The sequence below is a fragment of the Macaca nemestrina genome, chromosome 1, assembly GCF_043159975.1.
Source record: "Macaca nemestrina isolate mMacNem1 chromosome 1, mMacNem.hap1, whole genome shotgun sequence".
NCBI classification, from domain to species: Eukaryota; Metazoa; Chordata; class Mammalia; order Primates; family Cercopithecidae; genus Macaca; species Macaca nemestrina.
This window is the reverse complement of record NC_092125.1, coordinates 153,127,996-153,134,493: the sequence shown is the minus strand read 5'-3', so window position 1 is coordinate 153,134,493 and position 6,498 is coordinate 153,127,996. Positions and strand designations below refer to the sequence as shown.

The 6,498-nt window shown below is 34.0% G+C and overlaps 1 pseudogene; it reads right to left on the bottom strand.

Moving 5' to 3' along the window:
* Positions 1–67: 67 nt before the first annotated feature.
* On the bottom strand, positions 68–1,676 carry LOC139356775 (heterogeneous nuclear ribonucleoprotein A1-like; annotated as a pseudogene).
* Positions 1,677–6,498: the final 4,822 nt, after the last annotated feature.

Here is a 6,498-nt window from a genome sequence, read left to right as displayed (position 1 = left end):
CATCATAATTACATTTAGCAATTAATAGCATGGGTGCAAAAAAAAAATCTACATTAAAACCCTTTGTTGGAACGCTTTCCACTTTCCACAGAACAGAAACTAACATAACCTGTTATACAATTAGTCACAAAAACAGTCCTTATGTTTTTTGCCAATACACATGAGTATTGTCTAAAACATGGCTTCTTTGTAGCAGCTAGGCCCTGCCACCACTGTGCTTGGCTGAGTTCACAAATCTGTGGTAACCTATTGCTTCCCTGTCACTTCTCTGGCTCTCCTCTCCTACTAAGCTGTTTCCTGGCAGTAATTAAAATCTGCCACTTCCATAGTTACTGCTGCTACTGGAACTGCCATAGCCACCATGGTTTCTTGGTTTGGTGAAGTATTGGCCTCCACCAACATAGGGGCCAGAGATTCTGGCTCCAAAGTTTCTTCCCTTCATGGGTCCAAAATTTGAAAACTGATTGTGATAATTGCCAAAATCATTGTAGCTTCCACCACCTCCAAAATTGCTTCCATCATGACCAAATCCATTATAGCCATCCCCACTGCCAACAAAGCTACTGAAGTTTCCTCCCAAAAAACCAAAGTTGTCATTCCCACCAAAAACACCTCCACGACTACCACCACCATTTCCAGAACAATTTTGACCTGTTTGGCTGGATGAAACATTAGCCATCTCTTGTTTGGCAGGGCTTTCCTAACTTCACAGTTGTGGCCATTCACAGGAATTTCTGAATGACAGTCTTATCCACGAAGTCATGGTCATCAAAGGGTATGAAGGCAAAGCCCCTTTTCTTGACACTGCCTCTGTCAGTCATAATTTCAGTCACTTCAATTTTTCCATACTGTTCAGAATAATCTCTTAGGTGATGTTCTTCAGTATCTTCTTTAATGCCACCAACAAAAATCTTTTTCACAGCTAAGCGGGCACCTGATCTTTGAGAATCTTCTCTTGAGACAGCTCTCTTTGGTTCCACAACTCTTCCATCCAACTTGTGTGGCCTTGCATTCATGGCTGCATCCACCTCCTCCACAGTGGCATATGTGACAAACCCAAAGCCCCTGGAGGACTTGGTCTTTGAATCTCTCCTTACCACATAGTCCTTCAGAATTCCCCATGGCTCAGAATGTTTCCTCAGGCTCTCATCAGTTATTTCAAAGCCCAGCCGTCCAATGAAGAGTTTCTGCAGTTGTTCGGGCTCTTTCGGAAACTCTGACTAGACATGACAGTATTAGGAAGAGAAACTTGAACGATGCTTCCTCGGCGGGTGGACAGAAAGGAGTAACCTAACGAATCTCAAATCGGATTCGTTAACCATTTGTTGATTGTTAGAAGTTGTATGGCTTGTTTCTGCAACTGAGGAAGATTAGCTCTGATCTATATGCCAAGCAATAATTTTTAATTGTATAACAACATTCTGTCCAACAAAAATTCTCACAAAGTCTCATGATCAGTTACTCCTCACAAACTTTTCTAATATAGTTAGAATTCTCTGTGTCTATAACCCAGTAGAAGGTATTGAATGGGAGAATTTGGCTTAGGATTTATGATGTATTCTACAATCTTCAGAGAGCTTTGCAATCATTGTCTACTTAATGAACACAATAGCCATGTAATGTAGGTAAGTATTATTATCCCACAATTGGGTAAAATGAGAGGTTCAGTGTCTTGTCTTGGGCGATATAGTTAGTAGGTAACAAATTAGAGATTAAGATTTGAAAATTTCTGACCCTCCATGTGTTATCTTTTTTTCCATTCTCTAAAAAGCAACTACATTCTATACTGGAATAAGTTTAATTTCTGTAGAAGTTAAAATTATTCCTGAATATGAATTTTTAAATAAATTTTAGGCCTTTGAATTGTCTATTTTATGGAACCCATATTGCATTCACATGTAGTTTAAACCTTCCAATATTAACTGATACACATAATCCAAAATGAATAATCCATTCATTCAACAGAAGTATTATAGATGTTTAATAATACTATAAAATAGGTGGTGCTAAGGCTAAAAAGAGTCAATAAGCCAAGGTTCCTATCTTCAATAATTTCTTTGTCATTAATACTTTATGTTATAAAGAAGCATAAATACTAATAAAATATGTATATTTCACATATGTTTAATATCTCCAAAATAATAATTTATACTAGAGAAAATTCAAATAATCTTTAAAACCTATCAAAATTAATCAATATGCTATGTTTATTTTGCTTTAGATGTAAAGAAGCTTTCAAGTCCAGTTCACTGTAGTTAATAAACCAATTTCAAATTGCAAAGACATCTGGTTTATCCATAGTTACACAAGTTAAATTGAGGAAAAATTTATTAAAATGGTCTCTTACAAAATATCTCTATATCTTGTATATAGGAACTAAATATCTATTTAGTTCCAGGCAAGAAATTATTTAAACACAAAAATCTTTAAGTCAAAGAGTGTTTTGTATGACTATATATAAACACTAAACTTGTGTTCCTTGAAATGTGATGTTTTCTTTGTGTGGGAAGAATTAATTCACTTTGTCGGTAAGCTACAAAGGAGTGAATGTCACAGGAGAAAAGACTTGAATTATTATAATCCCTAAAATAAGTTATTGTTGATGATATTGGATAAGATACACTTCTAAAGGACAACTACCATTTAATGAGGGAGTGGAATGGCCTAATGAATTTTGAGGTCCCTTATGCATTTAATAGCTTGGTACTGTCTTCTGTTGTCTTATTGTTTATATTAACTTTGTTAAAATTATTTATTTGCTTTGTCTTTAAATATATTTTTAACCAATAGAGCTTCCACTCTTCAATACATGCACAAAATCTTCCAATTTCAGGGTATCATTTGAGAATAACAGAAGCAATTTTTTTTATGCAATGAAAATCTCACACATATCAGGATTGTTCAACAGGGTAGGAGTCCAATTGCTTTCCTAAGACTTTGTATTGGAAACCAAAAAACTCTAAAATAAAGTGTTTTAGTTCAGTTTTAGCTCACAAATACATGGCTTGTCTTTTGTGATAATCACAAGAGAACTTTTTAAAAAAATGAATATATATAATATATTTATCTAGCATATTTTTTAAAAAAAGCCAGGTAATCTTCCAGACATTTTAAACGTATATTTCTTCTATTACAATACTTGTTATTTTATCTCTCTGAGGTCAGTAAGTACTACAGTCTTATTCTGGTATTACTGATAAGAAGATGAAGACAGGGCTCAGATGACATATTTATTACAGCAGAGGAAATTAATGACAGCTCTGGGATCAAACTCAGAAGCTCTGGTTCACTTACCAATAGTTTGCGTAGTTGTTTAAAATAAAGATATCACACCACAAACTGACTGTAAAACTCCACAGTGCCTCTTACCATGGCACCTGAATTTTCTCTTTAACTTAAAAATAAAAAAGAGCAATAACATCAATACATTTCTACTTATTTTTCATAAAGTTTCTAAAAATGAGAAATAGTTTGGTACATCTGTGTACAAATCCTAACTGGAAAATTTTTTAAGCAGTAAGTGCCTCAAAAAGCTACCTCAAACATTACACGACATATTACTATGAAAGCTTCAAAGGAATTTGAGATTTGGATTGGACTGGGGAAAATTCTTTAACAGTCCATCTATTTATACAGATTTTGTGTGGAGTTTTTCTTTATGTTTTCTTCCATGGATGTGTGTGGACATTTTTTAAAAAAGAAATCTTGAATTTTACTTTTAAATAGGACAGTAATCATGCATTTTTAGGGGAAAAAATTGGATCCCTAGAATTAATTAAACTACCTAATGATAACCATTTACTCCTATTTTCGGGCAGAGTCAATTCTACTCACCTTAATTAAGCATACTGCTCATCATAAGATAATAAAACGTAGATATTAGTACCTGAAACATTCCAATGTTCACAAATTTTAGTTCCTGAAACTAAATTTGCATGTAACTGAGCTAAATAGCACAGAAATCATCTTACCCAGTCAGTGTAAACTGCAGACGAGGTTACAGGGATTATTCCAGCCCAATAATTTGGAGGAATTTATCCCCACTTCTACACACACACAAAAGGTTTTATATTGAGGGTTCTTCTCTTTTTTTAAATTGCAGCCTATTGTAGGACAGACTTTATTTATAATGTGACTTCAAAATTGGGACAATGTAAATCAAGTCATATGTACAAAAGAATGGATGTTGGGAAAGGGGACAGAGCAAAGCTGGTGTGGTAAAGTATGGGGCACTCTGGGAAGGGAAGTAACAGAAATGGCAATAATATTCTTCAATCTTGATTATGCCATCAACCACAATTTTAGTTCTTTTTTTTTTTTTTTTTTTTTTTTGAGATGGAATCTCGATCTGTCGTCCAGGCTAGAGTGCTCCGCTCACTGCAAGCTCTGCCTCCCGGGTTCACGCCTCCCGAGTAGCTGGAACTACAGGTGTCCGCCACCACACAGGGCTAATTATTTGTATTTTTAGTAGAGACAGGGTTTCACCATGCTAGCCAGGATGGTCTCGATCTCCTGACCTGGTGATCCTCCTACCTCGGCCTCCCAAAGTGCTGGGATTACAAGTGTGAGCCACAGCGTCCGGCACAATTTTAGTTTTTAAAGCTAAAAAGATGCAAATGAGAAAAAAAAAAAGCATGAAGAGAAAATAGTTAAAGGAGAAGGTGGGTGAAATGGACATTGAGGGAAGTGCTACAGATTGATTTGCAAGTTTTCAAAAGTAGATGTTCCCTTGTCAACTCTCACCAATCATTCAGCTATATTAAGCGCTCTAAATACACTGGAGGGTCCTTAAACAGTATTTGCTATAGAGCAGAATTCAGCATGTGAACTGCAATAAAATAATTTGAGTTTGCAAAAGAATATTGTTAACTCACCCTGTATGAGTCCCTAGAATATAGTTACAGCAAAGCTTCTGGTATACATGTCCTCCCAGTGTGTATGCGTGTGGACACGTGTATGTGTGAGATACTATGCTCTCTAAATCGCTAATTTACTCCAAAGAAGGTAGGAAAATATCCAGTATATATAAACGTGAATTGTGTATTTTAGACTGTAGTGCCACCATAAATTTCACCCTTCTTTCCATATTAGTATTAAAATATTCATGTCTGCAATTTTCAAAGAATGTTGCTCACAGCAACATCCTGTCTATCAGTGGGTCAGTATCCCACGCTGCCTTAATGGTCGCTTTCTCTAGAGTGTTTTTGTGGCAATCAACATGGAAGAAAAATACAAAAGAAGTACTATTCATCAGATATCCATTGTATCTACAGTGCTAAGTTTGCTATATAAAATATTCACAATGTTATTTTATATATTCAGAACGAAAAACTGGAACTTAAAAATGTACATTTTGAGAGTATGTACCACATATAGACAATCTCTTCAAGTAGGAAAATAAGAGAACATTGTACTATAATTTTTATTCTACAATATCAAACACTCAGCCAATTATTATATATTCCATGGCCCAAAAGTAAGATACATATATTTCTTTTATTTTATAACATTTTTTTACATTACCATTTTTACTGATCTTTTTATTTTTCATATCAGGCAATTAAACCCATGTTCTGTCTTCTGGCAAGGTGAATAAAAATTAAATATTCATTTAAATAATCTCCATGCTTATGTTCAACAATCCACATCTAAAATATTATTAATGTGTTAAATTATTAAACATAAATCACAGGACAAAACTTTCAGCTTGTAAAAGTCACCAAGGTAAGTCATGGAATCTCAGTGTCATTTAGTTTTTTATTATATAAATTGGATTTTTAAAAAGGCATGTAGAGTTCCTTCACATAACTAAAAATAGCTACACAAGAGTAGGTAATTATTTCACTATGCAAACGTGAAACAACACTCCATTGATTGACACAATAAAAAAATATTTCTAAGAGTAATGTGAAGTATTTAGTTTCCAGTTTTCTCTATGTAAGGCGTCACATATTCTTTGGCATTTAAACACTCAGACATAAGGCATATTTTCCTGTTGTGAAAATAGTGTGTGTACACGTGTACTTATAAAGAATAATACAAATGTGTTGAACATAACAAGAATAAAAGTTAACAATGAGGAATTAAAACATGAATATTCATTCAAAATAATTCAAGCATCAGGATAATATTAATTTAGACTTTGTAAATACTGATTTTCACTATAATATAAGCCCTGAAGATACTCATCAAAAAAATGTTTGTTATGATGATGTTTTCAAGGAATTAAGAGATTCATTGAACAATAAAAATGTATCCGAAGACCCATTTGTTAATCTATTCACTCCTAGCTAAAGCCTGTACCCTAGCAAGCAAGCATGATCTTTGCTGCAATGTCTAACATAAACTATGGCACTTTAATAAATGATCACATTTGAAAATGTAAATGCACTTCTCTCAAGGAAAGATCAAACAGAACTCTTGTTTAATTCATGTTATGAATATACTTTTCAGTTCAAATACTCTTTCAAGATGTTTTCCTGGTAAAATTTATATATC